This window comes from Heptranchias perlo, chromosome 6 (genome assembly GCF_035084215.1).
Source record: "Heptranchias perlo isolate sHepPer1 chromosome 6, sHepPer1.hap1, whole genome shotgun sequence".
Classification (NCBI taxonomy): Eukaryota; Metazoa; Chordata; class Chondrichthyes; order Hexanchiformes; family Hexanchidae; genus Heptranchias; species Heptranchias perlo.
The window spans coordinates 18,171,739-18,194,229 of record NC_090330.1 but is presented as its reverse complement, the minus strand read 5'-3'; the positions used below and the strand labels follow the sequence as shown (position 1 = coordinate 18,194,229).

The 22,491-nt window shown below is 40.6% G+C and overlaps 1 protein-coding gene and 1 long non-coding RNA gene across 2 annotated transcripts in view; both read left to right on the top strand.

Annotated features, from left to right (window-relative positions):
* Positions 1 to 22,491, top strand: part of LOC137322793 (rho guanine nucleotide exchange factor 17-like) — a 395,934-nt gene that overhangs the window by 6,227 nt on the left and 367,216 nt on the right. The window lies entirely within an intron of this gene.
* LOC137322464 (uncharacterized) lies at positions 9,301 to 11,070 on the top strand. Its single transcript, XR_010963133.1, has 2 exons — positions 9,301 to 9,422; positions 10,719 to 11,070. It is a non-coding gene; the product is annotated as an uncharacterized lncRNA (long non-coding RNA).

Genomic DNA, 22,491 nt, shown 5'->3' with positions numbered 1-22,491 from the left:
AATAAAATAAGAAACAATGTCAATTGTATATTAATTGATCAGATAACATGCTGTTTGCCATTAAGAGGACATTATCGAGATGTACCTCTTTCATTGGCACCATCTGAGGCCAGGATTTGAACGAATTGCCTTTTAGGGCACTTATCTATTTTTTTAGTAACCCCAAAACCTGGTAATCTTTGCCTAGTTCCTGAAATCTTGTACAGGCTTCAAACACAAATGACTCTGAGAACCTGCTGCAGTTAAAATTATAATTCCAAACTGACAGAAATGCATGCGAGGGTTGTTTAGGAATTTTATGGTGATCAAATGTGGAACATGTAAAAAACCTTTCTTTTGAGGCTGTCCCTTTCTGTTTACCTGTCGCTATCTCCGTACCTCCCCCTCCCCCTGATATTTACTCATGTTAGTATCTATGTTGGACAGATCTGTGCAAGAGGAGAGAAACATTTTTAATAAATAATTAAGCATAAATAGAGGATATTGACTTGGTTGTGTTGGAGGGAGACAGCACATCCATCAATATCTATATTTATATCTATATATATATATGTCTTATTAAAAGCTCTGTATGATGAAGTGCTGTCGATTTTAAAATTCTCATCCTTGTCTTCAATTCCCTCCATGGCCTCGCCCCTCCCTATCTCTGTAACTTCCACTACAACCCTCCGAGATTTCTGTGCTCCTCCAATTCTGGCCTCTTGCGCATCCCTGATTTTCATCACTCCAGCATTGGTGGCTGTGCCTTTAGCTGCCTAGGCCATCAGCTCTGGAATCCCCTCCCTAAACTTCTCCCCCTCTCTACCTTTCTCTCCTCCTTTCAGACCTACCTCTTTGACCAAGCCTGTCCTAACATCTTTTTTGGTTCTGGTGTCAAATTTGGTTTGATTACGCTCCTGTGAAGCGCCTTGGGACAGCACTTCATCAGACAGAGCTTTTAAAGGTGCTATATAAATGCAAGTTGATAATGTACAGTCCCTTTGATTAATTCAAATGGTCAAAGTGACAGTTGTCTCCAGTTCTGAATTTCCCCAGTCACAACGTAGTGATGCACTGTCTATCAGCAGATCTGTGGTTTCTGCTGGTGGGTTTTTTGAGATGAATACTGACCCATCATTGAGACTCTCCATTCTTAATTTGCACACGCCTGTTTCAAACCAGTGTATTCCCTGACTCATTGCCTGCAACGCCACAACAGATCTTTTAGCTTATGATTGATCATTTTTAAAAAATAGTCTGTCCAGACCAGTTTTCTTGTTAAAATTTGACAAGGGAAGGGTTAAGCTCGATCTGGCTCCTGGTTTCTACAGTCATTACCATGATAGTGCTGGGTTCTAACTATTGAGAACATTTTGTCTAAATTTTCTCTTTTAACCCTTTTTGAAGTTGAGAGAATTAGTAATTTTTAATTTGTGAAGAAGTAAACTCATTTTTGATTAGCCATTCTTCTCCCCATCTCCCCCACTAAAATGATGCGAGAATAATATATCAAACATATGGAACATGCCTCATACGCTGAAGAAAGTGGAAAATTTTGAGCTTGTGTTATTCTTGGATCAGATACAAAACTGCTGCTGTTGTCCTGAAATGTTTAACTTGTCATCTACTTTGTATTGTTTTTTAAACTCCATTTCTTCTCTCTGAGATTCCCCCCCTTTCTTCTTTCAGCCAGGTAGGTAAGATGGTCCTTGAGATGGATTCCTGCCTTCACCCCTTTGTGAAAAAAAAATCTGGCAACAGCAGGGGGCACAACCACAGCCAAATATAAACTGACTCCGGTCATGACCCTGGTAGCTCTCAATCACACCCACAATGCATGATTTACATCCAAGTTACCTCTGATATCGCTGTGCTGGGCAGAGGTGAGGGCCTCATGATCTGCCAACAAGAAGTGAAGGTTTCCTTTGTGTGCTAGCTGTAGCAAAGTTATAAACCCAGAGCGTATCAAGCAAAAAGAAAAGGCTTACACAAATGCAAGGAAAAGTGGAAATCCAGAAAACTGGACTGTTTTAAAAAGCAACCAAAGGATAGAAAGAAAGTAATAAGCAGTGTAAAATAAAACTTGCAAGGAATATCATGGCTATCAGTTATGTATAAAAGATAGATGGACTATAATGAACAATAAGGAAATAACAGACTTGTTAAATGAATACTTTTGTACACAGTAGAGAAAGAGGACAAAATACCAGCTCTACAAGGGAAGCTAAAAAGAAGTCAAGGAGAGGAACTTAGTGGATTTAATATAAATAAATAAAAATGGTAATGGAGAAAATAATGGGATTTAAGATAAACAAATCTCCAGGACCTGATGCTTTCCACCCCAGGCTATAAAAAGAAATAGATGAGGAAATTGCAGATGCAATAGCAATAATTTTCCAAAGCTCTTCAAATTCGGGAATTGTGCCTTTAGATTGGAAAGTTGCAATGTCACTCCATTATTTAAGAAGGGAGGGAGAGAGAAATCAGAAAACTAGAGACCTGTCAGTGTAACAACATTTGTGGGAAGTTACTGGAATCTCTCATCAGGAACAGAGTGACTGAGCACTTGGACAAGTATGAGCTGATCAAAGAGAGTCAGTGATTCTATCATTTTTCTGTTCTCAAACACTGGGTGCACAATCGTCTGGCAGGCAGGCAGGCTCGAGGGTAGCCAAACCCAACATTCATCTTTTCATAGAAAAGCTGGGGAAAGCCCTGAGAGGCTTTTGTTGACCAAGTGTGGGAACATTTGAGTGACCTTTTTATTTAGTGGCTGTGTGAGATTAGGAGAGCCGTGAAATAATGTGGTCAGCAATTGCCTTTGTAAATCCAAACATTTTCTGTCCTTTAGGGTTGTGTTTTACACATTGTACAATATCTGGAATAACGGCCATAAAGTGGAATCAAGAGATTCAAATAATGTTAAAGCTAATATACTTCTTTTATACGAATCATCAGAACTTCAGAATTGTGTTTTTCTGTCTTTTACTCCTTCCAACTTATACATTACTAGTTATTTTGTAAATTGTGCTGAATATGATACAGCTTTGTTTAAATTGGAGCTTATCACAGCTTCCAGTGTCCTTGAGCAGCAGAAAGGATGATATCATTGAGTGATTGCAAACATTAACACAGTGAGATACTGGGATAGTTACTACTTTGTTCATGTTGCAGCCTAAACTGATGATATCACATCAGTTATTGCCAGTTACTTAATTTAAATTATATAAATTTGAGAGTTCCCCTCATGCCCCCCCCCTCCATTTTGTGCACCAATTGGAGAAAACTGATCAGGTTGGTTTAGATCATCTTAACCCAACACTTGTGATCTGATTGGGCTTTCAAATTGTACAACGGGCAGAACTCTTACATTACTCCTGGCCATCTGCAGGAGTCATTCGAGATGTACCGTAAAATCCAGTAAATAGGTAGCACCTTTGGTGAGCATTTTTAGGACCATCAAACCTCAGAGTACAACTTGTGCACCAGAAGCTATATGGCTCTTGTACTGGTGTGATTATTATGCTAGATTTGACATTAAGTGGTGCTTGTGCCCCCAAATATTGAAGGATGCAGCCTGCTGTGATGGGCCCAACATGTTAACCATTAACAGGAGATGGTGCCGTGCTATTAGTCTATTTTAAAAATTGTTCAGTTTCAGAGTGGGCTGGGTAGGTTTTTACCCAGGATCTAATGGATCTTAGAATGAGAGTCTAAAGGAGTTCTACCTGTTAATTTTAATTTGTTTTACACCCTCCCAACTCCCAAGTTGCTTCTTAGATCAAGCAGAATGAAGGGTTAGTCTAATCCAACTGTTGCTGTACCACATGCTGCCTCGGAGATGCCCCCCTCCTCCACACTCTGTACTATGTGTTGTCGCAGTACCACATGGCAACAGGTCTGATCTATCTATTGTATCATGCATCGCCAAGGAAATGGGTCAGGCTGCAAGCTGCAGTCTGTTGGGACACCCCATTGTCAGAGCACCTAACAGGGTAGCAGGATAACGATTTTACTCACTATCAATTTTTTTAAAAACTCAAATACATTTTATTTATTTGGCAGGCTGATGGTAGAATCACAACCACTGCCACCAGTTACATTTTATATAGCATCTCCAGTGTAGTAAAACGGCCCAATTGGCAGAGTGTCTATTGATACCACTGTGTCAGCCAATGAGTTGCACTGTATGAGCCAATGAGTTGGAGGCGCGATGGGACTTATGACAGGGCTCACAGCAAACAGTCTATTTTACAACAAAAAGTCTATTTACTCAGCAAATTGAGTCTATTTAAACAGCGCACTACAGAGTGTATTTAAAACGAGTCTCTACGAGCTACAGCAAACAGAACTCATGAACGAAACTGTAGCAACTTGTCCCGGTAAAAGCAGGGTGATTTCTCCAGCAAAATGCAGTGAATGGAGGATAGTTACATAATGCAAATAATGTGCAGAAAATCAACCCCAGTCACTTACAGCAGTAAGGGAATTACCCAATCATCTCCATTCTGGCCGGGAATAGTGGTGTCACTATATGCAACCCCCAATTGGTGCTTCACAAATAGGGGTTGAACCCCAAGCAGGAGCCCAGGGGAGGGAGCTAAAGGTTGATGAGATGGGTTTTTAAGGAGGATTACTGGGCAGAGCAGAGGGAGGTTGTCCTTGCATCTGATCATGCTATATCTGACCTAGAAATGCTCGATGTTGATACTGGGTGACTCAAATGGAAAGTGTTCCATTCCTTAGCACTAACATCCTGAGCTAAAATTCACCAAACAAAAGCACTTTGTATGTGTATCATCTCAGTTGTTGGTGTGTGTTTCTCCATGGTAACATGGCACCTCCAATCTACATGAATCTGTACTGTGGTATAAATAGAACAGACGTCAGTGATTGCTGGCTTATAAAAATATCTTGCTAATGGCATACTTACCTTGATGCCAGGTCAGTTGTCAGTGGGATATTATTTTTAGATGTTCACTGTTTATCCGTTGCATAGACTATAAAAGCATGAAACAGATGTCAGACTGCCGGTGGATTCAGTGGAGAAAGTGACATCAATTCCTGGGATGACGGAGTTTGGATTATTAAAGGGAATATCCGTGTATTTCTTTTTGGTGAATTGAATCTTTCATATTGAAGTGCTGATGCCTCCCCTCCCATAAAGAGACAGTGTATATTATGTAGCCTAAGTAGAATGGATCCCACTGTACATTGTGTTTGGCTCTGCTATAACTCAAAGTGTCACAAAGTGGAAGCTGTTTAGTTTTATTTTTAAACACTGAATTTCCTCCTAGCACTAAGCACCATGTTAGACCTGGTGCTAAAAGGGAAAGAGCACTTGTTGGGGAAGACATCCAGCCAAGATGACAATGCAGCAGAGTTCATCCCTTGTGTTTATTCACCAAAGGACTAAATTCATTTAATTTTTAAAAATTATTTTAAAGTTGGAAATTTTCCAGAAAACTCTTGACTTTTACTTGCATGTGTTTATTCAAATTTCTCCCCTTTTGCTCTCCTTTCCTAATGATGCTAACCCTTGCTGGGGTACAGTTCCTTGGGCACGAGCTCCCTCCAGTATGTTGTCCATTCTTCTTGCATGAGCTTAGAAATTACTAGTAGACTGTTCAACTATGGAGAGCATCTTAGCTGAGCCTGACCCTTAGGGAAGATTGGTTTTGTGTGTCATGTGGAAAAGATAATGCTTCTCATGGGGAAGGAAATTTAGCTGCCAAATAAAGGGCCCATTCACATTTTGTCTGAGAGTCCTAGAAACCTTCTGCAGCGTTAAATGAAAAGCAACAGCTCAGTGATCTTGCATCGACCCCATAGCAACAGTATAAACAGTATAAATGTGAGTGTGCCTTTAATATTTACATATCCCTATTGTGCTGTATTTGTTTTTCTGTATCATGTACATTTAATATGAAAAATCTACTTTAAAAATCGTAAACCATGGTGTGGTGTCATTGGATTGGAACACCAACACATATTGTCACAGCATTGTAAGTTCAATTTCCTCAATGCTGCAGTAGCTGCACAGCCTTCTGTGAAAACAGAGAGGGGGAGAAAGTAATGTTATTCCCATCACACGGCCCGTTGTAAATTAACCAATTTTTCAGGCTTCTTGTTTCAAGATGTTCCAATGTTAACTTGTAAATGCCACTTTGTTTAAACATTCTGCGTTACAGTTTCCATTCCCTTTCCTCCACCATCTATCCTTATGAACTTCTGAGTGAGGCACTCCTGTTGGTGCCAGATCATTGGCTGAAGGGAGCACGTGTTCAAACTCACCATGTTGCCCAGTCCCTGGCTACAGTTAAAGAATGCAGACCTGGCAACCCATTCCAATACAGGCCCACGGGAGATCCAGGAAAGGCAACACAGCTAGATTAAAACTAGCCTGCATTACACATGTAAGTTGTACAGGATTTTACATCGAGTTACATCGAAACTACAGCACGGAAACAGGCCATTCAGGCCAACTGGTCTATGCTGGCGTTTATGCTCCACATGAGCATCCTCCCTCCCTACTTCGTCTAACCCTATCAGCATATCCTTCTATTCTTTTCTCCCTCATGTGCTTATCTAGCTTCCCCTTAAATGCATCTATGCTATTTGCCTCAACTACTCCTTGTGGTAGCGTGTTCCACATTCTTACCACTCTTTGGATAAATAAGTTTCTTCTGAATTCCCTATTGGATTTATTAGCGACTATTTTATATTTATAACCTCTAGTTTTGGACTCCCCCACAAGTGGAAACATTTTCTCTACGTCTACCCTTTCATTATCTTAAAGACCTCGATCAGGTCACTCCTCAGCCTTCTCTTTTCTACAGAAAAGAGCCCGAGCCTGTTCAGCCTTTCCTGATAAGAATATCCTCTCAGTTCTGGTATTATCCTTGTGAATCTTTTTTTGCACCCTCTCCAATGCTTCTATACCCTTTCTAAAATATGAAGACCAGAACTATGCACAGTATTCCAAGTGTTGACCAAAAGCACTCAAAAAACCCCAAAAGGTCTTAATTATTTAGTTTAGAAAATTGCAGAGAAAGGAACTGTCGTGTGATGTATAGTGCAAAGTACTGGTGTTGCAGAGAAGATTCAGTGTTCTGAGGTGCTACCACGTTGAGTGTGAAGTGAGTTGGTGGATGTGGAAAGAATGGGTGGAATGGAACTCGAGCTGCTTTCATTTGGAATTTGACAGTGGTGTATCTCAAGGCAATCAGACGGAAAGGCATGTAAGTGGTGATGTTTACTGTGATTGTGGCCTGTGATTAAGGTTGGACAAAGCAAATCTTTTTCTTTTGACAAATTTAACCAATAGAAACAAGGGAGAGATGAATACAAAATTCATTAACCCTTGGTCCTTTTGACTTGCTGAATAAACTGGAATTACACCCCATGTGAGCAATGCAACAGGATGTTTTAAGGGTGAAACAATTTGAAACAAAGAGTTATTATTATTACTACTACCTTAATGGGTAGAGTTTAAAAAAAATAAACTGCTAGCTTTCTTAAGCTCCTAACTATTTTATGTACAGATTGAAGTGATCAAACACTCCATGGGACACCATGTTGTCTACTTGTGAGGCTGGAGGGGGGAAAAGAATTGCCTGTAGCAGGCAGCAGGCCAGGTTTTAATAGTGGAAATATTAATTCTCTGGAGTTTTGCTTGATTACCTTTGAAGATCAGTGTGTTTTTATATATTACTTTTCCTCAGATGATTAAATGGATGAGGTAGAGTCTACGATCGACTAGATTGTACCTTGTCCATGCACGAGTGAGCTTGATGGGCTAAATGGCCTTTGATTGTTCCATGCTCTCTTGTGTTCTTTCCTCTACATGTGTTTATGTGTAACAGCAAGAATTGTGGAGTTCTGCAGTTTAAAGTTGTATAACTAACTTCAAAACGCTGTAAGTTGTTAGAGCAAAATAAAAGTAGATTCTAGTAACATTTCTCCATTCAACACCATTTCTTAATTTATACGACTCTTGGAATGAATTAAAAAAGATGGAAGGCCATTGTGCACTGATTGTACAAAATATACCCCCATTTCCATTAAAAATATATTTCTCACAATATTAATAAAATATATATCCAACAATATTACCCTTTCAATAAAAAGCTTAATTTCTGCAGAGTATTTTCTACCTCGTGGAGACTGACTGTTTGAATTTCGCTGGTGACATAGGTTATGGAGGAGAGGGATCTATGTGCCTCCTGTGAGTGCTTTTATCAATAGCAATGAGAGCCAGTGCTTTGCGCCAGCTTTTGGTTAAACTCCATTCATAATCTGTGCGTCATTTGGCTGCATTTCTGACTGTTGCCTAGTTGAGTGGTTTAATGTGGGCAAGGGACCATTCAGCAATTTAATAAGGGACCATCCTTTGAAGTAACAGTTTGTTGTAAAAGTGGATTTAATATCATTTTCTTACAGGGAGGTCAATGGGTAGGAACACACGCTTAATTCTTGAGACACTTTTCAAGTGTACACCAATATGTCTCCCCTCACTCCACACTGCAGATACAATGTTCATGGTTAGAGGAACAAAGATTGTGCTTGTACATAGGAGACTATAATGGACAAATGTCAAGTGGAAGCTGCCAAATAAAGTGCATGTGCATTCCTGCACCTCCACTAAATGTTTTACTCACTGATATTTAGTACAGAAACGCTACTGTACCACACCTATTTGAAGAGTTAATGCTCCGAGCGCCCCTGTTGCTTCATAGTTAAGAGGCCCTTCCTGGATTTGAGCCAGCGTGATTGGCCGCCTTTAAGAGCTCTCCATAAAACAACAGTACTCTAGGAACCATTTCAGTGCAGAGACTTTGCTTTTGCAAACTAATTAATTATACCCATAACCAGTCTGTCACAGTGCAGCAAGGAAACAGCTGGCTCTTCACTCATCAAACATTTTTCTTGCATTTTCTCAGACATATTTTTCCTTAAGTGGTATTGGTTTGACTTTTTTTCTTAGATGCATTTCACAATCTGAAAGGAAAGGAGCAGAAAAAAATCATTTTATATGGTAGATGCGGTAGTACCATTTTTTCTTTACAATTCACTGTAAAGTTCTCTTTATTCTATGAGAGGCTTTATCTCCCTGTATTTTCTCAAGCACACAGAGAATAATTGTTAGCTGGGCCTGTGTTGCAACCTTGTACATTCCCAAATTTTGTTTTTTCTAATGATTAAAGTTCTTTTTAGTATTCTTATCTGAGCTTTACTGCTGCCATTTGCATGCAACGTTACATCCAGTATGATCGCTGCTACATTTTCTCAAGCAGCTCCATGTCACCACGACAATTGAGTAATATTATAATGAGGGTCATCTGCCAGGAAGAGCTAGGTATGCTGGGAAACAAACTCTTCTGTTACGGAGGCCCAGCATTCCTGTAGATACAGCTAGTTGATCTCTCAGGGTGTTGCTCATGGTAAGTTAGATGATGTGTTGTTTTATAATGACAGGCGTGTTATACCTTGTGATGCATAATGCATTATTCTGCTGCTAAGGTGCATCTGTGTTTAAGTTGGCTTGTCCCTTTTAAGATCATGGCGTCTAATTGCAGTAAGCAAACGCAGCTTGAGGTCAGTCAGAGTTCAATCATTTGGTGAGGGAAATTTGAAGATTAGAAGGTGCTTGTAAATTTCTGGCTAGAATGTCAGAAAAACATAGCACAAAAAAAAATCTTTTTACAGTTTTGACATTTTTGAAGTGTGACAGACACTCTCAAAACTGGGAAATTCCCCCCCCCCCCTCCCCTGCCATGGCAGATCCAGCCACATGGAGCAGGCATAGCCTAGGAGTTGGTAAAGGAGGGTGGCACCTGATGATCCAGAGGCGGGTTGTGTGTGAAGGGTGGGAGGCTGATGGCCAGGAATGGGCTAGGCAGCATGGCACGTACATATAGGTCAGGAACGTGCTGGGGAGGCCGAACATCAGGTATACTGTGGCCAGTTATAGCTTTCCTACTGCTGCCCTGGTTGAGATTAACTAATGTAGCATAGATTGGAAGTCAAACCTGGAATCTCCCTGGTCTGTCTGGCTCAGTTACTCACTGAGCGAGCTTGCTGAGCCATCGGCGAGCTGGAGGAAAAAGTATGGGAACTCTGTCATCACCTGCATACTATATTTTTGTGAAGAAGCCTGATCTTGATACAGAAGCATTGTTACACGATATTCTTAGCAACAATAAACTTAGTTCTTCACTACCTGTTCTCTGTACTACAGTTTCTTTCATTTGCTAATTTTATTGAAAAGATAGTTGTGAGTATAAAGCTGGAAACACTTGTTTATACTTCACAATATAATAGCAGTTACAGCACAGGAGGAGGCCGTTCGACCCATCGTGCCTGTGCCGGCTCTTTGAAAGAGCCACCCAATTAATCCCATTCCCCTGCTCTTTCCCCATAGCCCTGTATAGTATCATAGTTGTTACATATACTTTTTTAAAACTAAAATGAGCAAACCCAAAAAAAAAACATACCCCTTCACTGAATCACAAATTTGGATTTTATACAGTGTTTTCTAGAAGGAACTGATTGCATTCCTGTTGATTTCCATAATCATTTGTAATAATTATCCTGGCCTCATTTAGTTTTGATAACCAGTCATAATTGAGATGTCAGTGTTGTATTTCTTTTCTATATTCATATTTTACTCTCTTTATAACATTGACTGATTTGGTTCTGGTTTCCCTGTACAAGTGTTGTGCACTATTCCCTTTCAGAGATGGTGAGCTGGCATGCTACTTCCTGGCCTCTGCCAGTGATCATCTGTAACCAGCAATTATCTGCTGCATGACCAGGCCAGAATGAAGAACTCCCCATGTTGGGATATTTGCAGGAGTGAAGTGATAGCTGTTTTGTGCTGCGTCCATGTACTCAAGCCAACCTGGATCGAGATGGCTGAGAGACACACCTGGGACCTTGAAGAGATAAAACTTCATCCCAACAGTCTGAGTAGGCCTGCAAGCCAGGTTGCCATGGGGAGAGGACCGGACACCAGTAAACTTTCTCCTAGTTGTTATGGTTATTCCATTATATGAGTGTTGTTATAAAGAATAAAGTGCAGTTTGATGATCCTGTTTTTTTTCTATTGTGATGTATTGGTAAAGTGTGAGATCATGACATACCGGACTTGCCAGAAAATCCCTTTTTTGACAGAAAGCAATAATAGTCACGGATTAATGCACTTAGTGCAACAAATATAATAACTTAGTCAAAGGATGGAGATGAGAGAGGACTTTTGAACTGGGTAGATGTCTACATTTGGGCTATGTATCACTATGTGAAACAAACCAACTTGTCTCAATGAGAGTGACTTTGTTTCTTGGAATGTAAATTTAATTTGCTAGTTACCTCATCACTCTATTAATACACAAAGAATGACAACATTCCCCTTTTTATTCATTTCATGGAACTGTATTCCAATCATACTTAAATGTGTTTTATTCTTCAGGTTTGGATTTGCTATCTTTAGCAGCCATTAGCTGACGACTCTATTTTCTGTCAGATTTTTTGGAACTGTTGTACTTGTAGAATCTTTGTGCCACACAATTTTAATTTAAGTCTCTAAATTATTATTAGTTGAGCTCCTGAGCCTTGTGCTGCTCTGCTACCTTGTTATCTGCCATTTACCCTCTTTTTTTCTCTCCTCCTCTCCTGAAGAACTAGCTGTTGCCAAGATACAGTTCCACAGGCATTTAGAGCTCCCCAGTACCTTAGCAATTGACCATTCTTCAAGTATAGGCCTAAACCATGAGTGTCGGCAATCTGTTCTATTGTGGAGTAAATAGTTATAAATTGGATAGCCAAGTGGTGAAGGACAGAATACTTGAGCCTGGTCTTTAATTGTTTCCAAGCCTTTATTCATAGAGATTCCCCTCACACACACCACACCCGAGATAAGCTCTCTTATAAAAAGCATACAAGAGAATCCCCAATTGACACATACCATCTGAATACAATTAACACTAATTGATATAAATCACATGATACAATTAACAATCATAGCTGAGCAAAATTGAACTTTTAACCAGCATCTGTCCACATACACTTTCCAGTAAAGGTCATTGAATAGTAATTAAGAATAAGAACCCAGGTGGATTTTCTCCTGCACCCCCTACACCTGCCCCTATCACAGAGGGCCAATTTTATCATCCTAATGGCTTCTGGGCTGAGGCAATGATTAAAACTGCTCTTCCTTTTCAGTAATGATATGTGTGCATTTTGAATTGTGGAGGAGTTCTCAAAACTTTAACTTTTTACTTTGCAGGAATACACCTAGTAGCTCTTTTAAACCCATGATAAATCTTAGGGGTGTAGAAAGGCATTCCCAGTTGTGTACACATTTATATCAGCAGTGGGGGTGTAATTGGAGTGTTGCTTGCTTGCTTTTTAACACCATTTTGTCTATTCCTACAGCTTCAGACTGGGAATAGAGTAAACTGGGATAAATAGTTTCTGTTCCTGAATCTAACTTTCCTGTGAAGATGAGCAGTATTTCTTTGCCCAGGGACATGGTTGCTCATAGCAGTGAACAGTACATACAAACTCAATGACTGGCAGCTCCATGCAGCACTTTTGAATTCATCTCGAGCCTGCCCAAAGTTCACCTTTTCCACAGAATGTACTAGATATTTTTCTGGTGACCATTAGTTGCTGGTGTTCTCGAGCTCATGAGTTATGGGCCTTTTTCACTTGTCATGGCACATTGGTAACTCACTGGCTGAATTTTTCTCTTTGTTCTTACTCCATTAGTCCCTTAAGCTGCTCGCAAAGTCAGATCCACTAGCAGATGCATTGAGCTGTGAGAGGGCAACTGATTTGACCAGTTTTGAATGTGTGTACATGTTGGGGGGCATGGGATGGGGATGAGATCCTACTACAGAAGATTATAACTAAAGCATTTTTCTGGGGTGGTATATGCAGGTCATAGGGAGCTAATTTTCAATGACCTGAGTATTAAAACATTGCTTTACTTTAAATATTTGCTATGGTGTATTTTGAACTGAGTAGTGACAGTATTGGCTGATAGTTTCTAACAGCCAACCCTTTGGATTCAGGCATTATCCTGTTGAAAATATCCCATTGACATGTTTACTGCTGTTAGTTGGACACATGGGCCTGTGCTTCCTGATTATTCTATCTATGTATGCCATTCTCCTTATGCCCCCTCTACTGTCCTTGCATTGAATCTGTTTCCATAAAGTCTGGTTAGTCCTGTTCCTCTTCTCACAGCTAGAACCAGGAACACTACTGGCAAGCAGGGTTATCCCAGCCTCCCCTGCAATGTAAAACTGGTCTGTTATAGTATAAAGAATACACTGCTTTCACACAACATGTTGTGAGGGAGGTAGGTTAGACCTGCTTCCCACTGGTGCTCACTACCTTGTTGCTGTGAGAGCAAAAGGAAGCAGTCATTTAAGAGATTGTACAGAAGAGGGAGAGTATGAGAGGTCGGACTAGAGGGAAGCATGGGAGTTGATTGGAGTCAAGAGGAATAGGAATTCTGTAGATTCCCCTTTTCCGCCTCCTGCATTTTCTTGCTGTATCTCAAGTCAATATCCTGAAGCAGACAGGAATTTCTGTAGGGGTGGGTGCACTGTTGCATGAATCAAAAAGGGCATATTACCAGAAATGGAAAGTCCTTATTTTGGTGTGTGCTGTACCAATGCAGGATTAATACCATTAAAACCTATTCTAACTCCTGAAGGTAATGTGGGAATTGGAGCTAACAGATCTGTGGTTCTACAATGGGCCTTTGCCAGTTCAATCAGTGTTGTGAGTCATACTATATCTGTAGATGTGACGCCTTCACTTTTCCTGATTTTTTTTTCTTCTTGTCTGGCACTCATGCAGTCTGCAGTCTGGTTGGAAATGAAGAAAAGGACTGACTTTTGTGTTGAGCAGGTCTAGTGTTCAGGCTCTGGAACATTGCCCTGATTTCAGCACTGCTTTACCAAGGCTCCTGGCAAATGCAGCTGGATGTTGTTTTTCTTTTATTTGTACCAGCCGCTGACTTGTGAATGATTGTACTTCTTCAGTGTGTAGATGAGGTCTGGAAGTCCTATGTCTGCTGCTTTGCTGATAAGGTGAAGCTCTAGAGTGCTTCGTGACTCATTGAAAGTAAGAGTTGAAGATAAGTTGCTGCTTTGGGAACATTTTTCTCAACAGTTCATTCACTGGCACCCATCACAGATAACGTTTGCTGCATTAGCCAACATGAGTATTTCCTCGTAGTGCATTTAACACTGTTCTATATTACTCAGTGATTGAGAACTTGGCTCTTAATGCATTGCAATTGCAGGTGTAATGGTGATCTACTGCTTTTCATTGTGCATACTTTCTATCATTAGCTCTGAGCTTCCTAATATTATACAGTGTGGGTGAAGAAAATATATATATTTTATATAGAATTCTAAAATGGTTAACTTCCATTTCTTACATTTGACTAGTCAATCATATATTTAGTTAATGCTTTGTTGTGGAAGCTCAATAATGAAATCATTGGGTATGGAAGTGTGTTCAGAGGCTTTGGTGACTTTGCATGAATGGGAGAGGGGGAAGTAGTTACAATGTGAAGTGCTGTCCTCCTGTCAGCTGGATTTGCTGGTTGACTAGTATTATATTGTCTTAACTCCAGCTGACCGTGGTTCTCCACAATTGATGTTTGTATTTGCAAATCTCTGACAGACTCGTCTTGTCTCTGGCTTGTTTCCATAACAGAAGGCATTTTACTTGAACAGGTTGTTAGATTGACTCACAGCCCCCGACCAGGAGGACCAGTGGCCTTTACTCTGGCTCTTACCATTCGACCTGCCTGGCTTGAGTGGCCCTACCGGCCAGTTACACCCCTACCAGCAAAGCAGTCAGGCTCATTGGAGCAGGCAAGCCTTCCCACCATGTCAAGATGCAGTCCCAAAGGAAAAGATAATTTTAGGGAGAATATGGGGAGGACAGGAGGATATAGACAGGCTGGTGGCATGGGCTGACACGTGGCAGATGAAATTTAACGCAGAAAAATGCAAAGTGATACATTTTGGTAGGAAGAACGACGAGGGGCAATATAAACTAGAGAGCACAACTCTAAAAGGGATATAGGAACAGAGAGATCTGGGGGTATATATGCACAAATCGTTGAAGGTGGCAAGGCAGGTTGAGAAAGCAGCTAAAAAAGCATACCGGATCCTGGGCTTTATAAATAGAGGCATAGTGTACAAAAGTATGGAAGTCATGATGAAACACTGGTTCGGCCACAACTGGAGTATTGTGTCCAGTTCTGGGCACCGCACTTTAGGAACGATGTGAAGGCCTTAGTGAGGATGCAGAAGAGATTTACTAGAATGATTCCAGGGATGAGGGGCTTTAGATAAATGGATAGACTGGAGAAGCTGTGGTTGTTCTCCTCGGATCAGAGAAGGTTGTGAGGAGATTTGATAGAGGTATTCAAAATCATGAAAGATCTAGACAGAGTAGATAGAGAGAAACTGTTCCCATTGGTGGAAGGGTCAAGAACCAGAGATCATAGATTTAAGGTGATTGGTAAAAGAACCAAAGGTGACATGAGGAAAAACGTTTTTACACAGTGAGTGGTTATGATCTGAAATGCACTGCCCGAGGAGGTGGTGGAGGCAGATTCAATCATGGCCTTCAAAAGCGAACTGGACAAGTACTTGAAACAAAAAGATTTGCAGGGCTATGGGGATAGGGCGGGGGAGTGAGACTAGCTGGATTGCTCTTGCATAGAGCCGGCGCGGACTCAATGGGCCTAATGGCCTCCTTCCGTGCTGTAACCTTTCTATGATTCTCTGGAGGAAAGTCTCAAACTAGTTATTTAATCTGTTGGTGGGGGGTGGTGGATTCCTTGCACCACATAGCCTTGGATTTGTCTGGGTCTAAATTTTGAAATTGCTTGTAGCTCCAGTACTGTGTTAACATCCAGGACTGGGAAGGATTCCAACTTGTATGACCACAGCATGAATCCAAACTTATTTGACAGCGTTGGAAAAATGACCATATAGTTAAATAGCATGAGCTCCAATTTGAAGACTGTGACTGTGTTACAGCTTATGTGTAATAGTTGGTTGGTCCAAATCATTTTACTATTTGGGATTGAGTTTGGGCCTGCAGCTTGCTTCTTCATAAGATAGCTCTCTATTCAGTGATGACAAGTGGGCATTAATGTAGGTTAGATACTGCTTTGTTAAGCGCTGTCTAACTTAACTAAGACTTGCATGACTACCTTTTTGTTTAGGAAAACTGTATCTGTGTGGCAGTACTTCTCCAGTCTCAGCCCCTCATACAACGACCTAAATCACATCTTTTGTGAAATGTTTATGTGCATGACTGCTTCACATAACAAGATTGATTGTTAGGTGAGGCATCCCATGACATAATATTTGGCTCTCATACCGTGACATATGGGCCTTGTACCGTTTGCTTTTGGACAACGTTGGCATTGGAAGTCAAAGGTGTCCTGGCCATTTCACTGGCCATTACAGCATCAAAGAAGAATAATGGTGAGCAGCTGTGATTGGGTATAACATTTTGAGACTTTTACCTATGTGGCCTAGAAGCGATTTTTGGTTTAATTTATATTATGTTACTGAAATAAAATAAGGTTAGTGTTACTAAGAATTTACTCCCAGAGACACCCAAGTCATCTAGAAATGTTGATTAGGACTGCTGATGGAATACTAGATGAATCAGCTATCAAATGTGTGTACACTTGCTTACCACATCAGTTTTGAGATGAGGGGGCAGTCATCCAGCACATCTTAGATTACACCTTTAATGGTGTCAGCCGTGGCTCAGTGGTCACACTCTCAACTCTGATTCAGAAGGTTGTGGGTTCAAGTCCCACTCCAGACACCTGAGCACAAATTTTAGGCTGACACTCCAGTGCGATACTGAGGAACTGCTGCATTGCCGGAGGTGCCAACTTTCAGATAAAAATAAGACTTGCATTAATATGGTTCCTTTCATGACCTCAGGATGTCCCAAAGTGCTTTATAACCAATGAAGTACTTTTGAAGTGTAGTCACTGTTGTAATGTAAGAAATGCAGCACGTAGCAAGGTCCCCCATCTTTTTTAGTGATGTTAGTTGAGAGATAAATATTGGCCAGGACAACGGGGCTACCTCCCCTGCTTTTCTACAAAATAGTGCCATGGGATCTTTTACGTCCACCTGAGAAGGCAGACGGGGCCTTGGTTTAACGTCTCATCTGAAAGGTAGCACCTCTGACAGTGTAGCACTCCCTCAGTACTGGAGTGTCAGCCTAGATTTATCTTTGGTTAAACCTCTTGGTGCTGAATTAGTAACCACATTAGTTACCGCAAAATAAATGCACTCAGAATGTTACAAATGAGGGAGGCTGTTCTTTCTCTCTTGTGACATTCATTCCAAAAAGTAAAACTTACAGTCTTCCATCAGACCATCCAAACAGACTCATTAATCATTTGGGTTTTAGCCTTTACTACTCTTCCTTGAAGCCTGTACACTTAGATAGTCAAATGGACAACACTGCTTCTCCTTGTTGTATATCATGTTGTTTGAAGTTCATAAGATTAACAGCCTGTGAATAATCAGTCCATTTTAACAGGCTTTCTGGAATTCCATATGTTCCATAAAGAACAAAGACCTGTGGTAAAGATGTATGTGGTAATGTTATTTGCAGTCTCATGGATTGATTAGGCAGTTGTCACCCTGGTTGGAGCTGAACTAAGTGCTAGAATCTCTAGATTTATATTAATGATGTCTGCTGTTAACATGTTGGGGGTTCTTTCAGTTAAAGACAAACATCAGCTGGCAGAACGCAGAAGGAGTCCACACACAAAGAATACCAAGAAGTCTTCACTCAATTAATTGGATGGTGGTCATACCAGTGGCACAGTTCTGTCACCTACTTTCCATAGGTGATGATTACTTGGAGCATTTCAAAATGTGGCTGTATTATTCAGATAACCATACTAACACTTCTGTACCAAAGTAGTTATACATTTTGTCCAACTATAAATATTTTAATCTAATCTCACGTTCAGCTGCCAACGTAATTAACAGATATTCCTCGGAACGATCATATTGTCCTGGAGACATTTTCTTTTCCTGTTGTGGGCAGAATGGGGCTAAGAGAGAGCCAGCAGAACTGGGAGGTTTAAGTTTTCCCCTAATGATTTAAGTACCTTTGGCAGCTTGCCATGAAAAAGAGAACTAGGGAAAGAGCGTGTCTATGAAAGAGAGAGAGAGGAACTTTCAAGTTAATCGGCTTGTTTTCAGAATAGGGCCTCCTTTTTTTTTTACTTTTGGAGTGAGCACATGGCCATTGAATGAGCCCTAGACCAGACTTTTCCTCCAGAAGGCCCATAACTACACTGATTAAACTTTATAACTCCATATTTAAACCAAACAGCTTTAGAGATGAGATGAGAGGAGAGGGATTGCTACTCTAAAGAGTTGCTGTATCAGAAGGGCACCTTTCATTGTAATTGAGTTTTTATTAAAACTGTATTTTTGTGGTTGATATAAGTAAAGGTTATGATCTCATTAATAACCGGTGATCACATTGAGATCTACCAGTTGCATTACAAGTGCAAAAGAGTTACAATCCACTAATCCTGTAGTCAATTGCAAATTGGTTTATGATGTCTTTTGCATGAGTGACTGATTTTGGAGATTCATGGACACATTTGAGAAACGATTCTGCTTATGGGAAGAGTGACTTATTGCATAGGGTACCAGTAGAGTTGGGGCTTGGCATTGTTTTAATACATTCAATTTTTAGAATGTACTTGGGCACAGTCTTGGGCATATTCCCACGAGGCAGAAAGGTAGGGCAACTAAAGCCAGAGCTCCCTGGGTGACAAAAGAGACAGTGAGTACGATGAAATGGAAAAAAGGGGTGAATGACAGATGTCAGGTTGATAACACAAGTGAGAACCAGGCAGAATATGGAAAGTTCAGAGGAGAAGTGTAAAAGGAAATAAGAGGGGCAAAGAGAGATTATGAAAATATACTGGCGGCCAACATAAAAGGGAATCCAAAAGTTTTCTACAGGCATGTAAACAGGTAGTAAGAGGAGGGATGGAGCCAATTATGGACAATAAAGGAGATTACTCATGGAGGCAGAGGGGATGGCCGAGGTACTAAATGAGTACTCTGCATCTGTCTTTACCAAGGAAGAAGATGCTGCCAGAGTCTCAGTAAAGGAAGATATAGTTGAGATACTGGATAGGCTAAAAATTGATAAAGAGGAGGTACTAGAAAGGCTAGCTGTACTTAAAGTAGATAAGTCACCTGGTCCAGCTGGGATGCATTCTAGGATGCTGAGGGAAGTAAGGGTGGAAATTGCGGAGGTACTGGCCATAATCTCCCAAACATCCATAGATATGGGGGGCGGGTACCAGAGGACTGGAGAATTGCAAATGTTACACCGTTGTTCAGAAAAGGGTGTAAGGATAAACCCAGCAACTATAGGCCAGTCAGTTTAACCTCAGTGGCGGGGAAACTTTTAGAAATGATAATCCGGGACAGAATTAACAGTCACTTGGACGAGTGTGGATTGATTAGGGAAAGCCAACAGGGATTTGTTAAAGGCAAATTGTGTTTAACTAACCTGATAGAGTTTTTTGATGATGTAACAGAGAGGGTAGATGAGGGCAATGCAGTTGATGTGGTGTGTATGGACTTTCAAAAGGCGTTTGTTAAGTGCCGCATGGTAGGCTTATCATCAAGATTGTGGGCCGTGGAATAAAGGGGGCAGTAGCAACATGGATATGGAATTGGCTAAATAACAGGAAACAGAGAGTAGTGGTGAACGGTTGTTTTTCGGACTGGAGGGAGGTATACAGTGGTGTTCCCCAGGGGTCGGTGCTGGGACCACTGCTTCTCTTGATATATATTAATGACTTGGACTTGGGTGTACGGGGCACTATTTCAAAATTTGCAGATGACAAAAAACCTGGAAGGATAATGAACAGTGAGGAGGATAGTGATAGACTTCAAGAGGATATAGTCAGGCTGGTGGCATGATTCCAGGGTTGAGGGATTTAAGTTATGGGAATAGACTGGAGAAGCTGGGGTTGTTCTTCTTGGAATAGAGAAGATTGCGAGGAGATTTGATAGAGGTATTCAAAATCATGAAGGGTCTAGAAGGAGTAGATAGAGAGAAACTGTCCCCATTGGCGGAAGGGTCAAGAACCAGAAGACATAGATTTAAGGTGATTGGCAAAAGAACCAAAGGTGACATGAGGAAAAGCTTTTTTACACAGCGAGTGGTTATGATCTGAAATGCACTGCCTGAGGAGGTGGTGGAGGCAGATTCAATCATGGCCTTCAAAAGGGAACTGGATAAGTACTTGAAACGAAAAAATCTGCAGGGCTACAGGGAAAGGGCGGGGGAATGGGACTAGCTGGATTGCTCTTGCATTGGGTCAGCGGGGACTCGATGGGCTGAATGGCCTCCTTCCATGCTGTATGATTCTATGATTCTACTCTATGGAAGTGGTCTGAACCTTCTCACAAAAAGGCAGCGGCATATTCAAATTCATGCTCAAAAATACATAGAAAGCCATTGGGATCTGACTATCATGAGGCATTGTTAGGTGTGAAATTTGTTTTTCATGTTTATATATTTTTTTTAAAAGTTAAATCAGTAATGTTCTTAAAATGTTATATTTTAAGGAGTTGTTCTCAGTGCTAACTGAATAATTAATAGTTTCTTTCTTTGTTTTAACTCAACCATGACAGAATCATATATAAATAGGCCGGTTGAACCATGGTACCTGTGCTGGTGCTAGCTTAGGGTTGCCAGCTCTGGCTGGATGTATTCCTGGAAGTTTCATCACATGACCACCTCCCACCAACCGTCCCACCCCCCACATTCCCCCAGTAGTCGCCCAAGATGTCCATCCTCACGGTGTCTCGCCTTCCCAGCCAATTGGATGATTACCCGATTGGATGATTCTCGGCTGTCAGTCAAACAGCCATTTTCCCCCATCTCCAATATTTTTATAACTTTTTTAATGCCCCTATGATTTTTCTCTTGGGTTGCTCCCAGCAGTGTTCACAAGATTAATCTTCAAAGCTCGGAGATTCCAGGACAATTCTGGAGGGTTGGCGACCCTATGCTAGCTCCACATTGGAGCTATCTAATCTAATTTCCCTGCCCTTTCCCTGTACCTTTTTAATATTGTTCAAATTCCGAATTCCTCTTAAATGTCATGATTGACTTTACTTTCATATTCTAATCACCCTTTATGCGAAAACATTTCTTCTAACCTTCTCTTTTATGCTTAAGGGAGATTATAAACAGGTTAGCAGAATGGGCAAACAGTTGTAGATGCAATTTAATGTAGATATGTGTAAAAGAATATGTGTTTGAGAGAAAAAGCAAGGAATGGGAGTATACACCTTGGAAAGATACTGAAGGGTGTGGATGAACATAATTACTTGAAAGGGTGTGTGCAGGTAGCTAAAGTAATAAAAAGGCCAATTGAATTTTGGATTTCCTAAATAGGGGCATGGAATACAAGATTAAAGAAGTAATAATGAATTAATACAAACCATTGATAAGATCACAGTTAGAGTACTGTGTACAGTTTTGGAACTTCATTATAGAAACAAATATTGTAAAATGTACAGTGTAGATTTACCATGATGATGCCACTGATAGGAAACTATACTTATTAGGAGAGACTTAAGATACTGTGACTATTTTCACTGGAGCAGAGAAGACTAAGAGGATATTTAAGAGATTTTTTAAATTATAAAGAGTTTTGCTAGAATGAATAGGGAAAGACTATTTCCTCCAGTTTGGGAGACAGTGATGAAGGGTCATCAATTTAAAATTATCACCTAAGAGAGTAAGGAGAGAGGTTAGGAGAAATTTCTTTACACAGGGAGTTGTTGGAGCTTGGAATGCTTTGCCACAGGGTGTAATTAAGGCAGGGACCATTGCATCTTTTAAGGGAAAATTGGATAAATATTTGAAGTGGAGGAAAGTGCAACACTATGGGGTGAGAGCAGGGCAGTGAGATTATTTTTGGATTGCTTTAACAAAGAACCGACACAGTGATGGGCTGAATGGCCTCCTTCTCTGCTGTAAACCTCTTTGTTTCTAATTTTAAATTCATGCTCTGTTGTTACCGATTCACTGACCAGTGGAAATAATATTTCACTATTTATCCTCTCAAACCCTTTCAAAATTTTGAACACTTAAACCAAGGAGGGGAAAAGGAGCTTGCAAAAAAACATTGGGGCAGCAAAAGAAAATCATTTAAACTGGATACGTGGGGATTACGGCAGGGAGAAAACATTGTCCCACATGGGACAGATTGCAGAGTAGGAGGCAATCAACAGGTAGGTATGAGCACAGATACTTAGAAAGAGACACATGAATCAGAGACCAGGAATTATTAGGCAGTGAGAGATGGGAGAGGAGGCAGATTTATAATAAGACGTATATACGTTAATGCAAATAAGATGTCGGAATTGGAGGCAG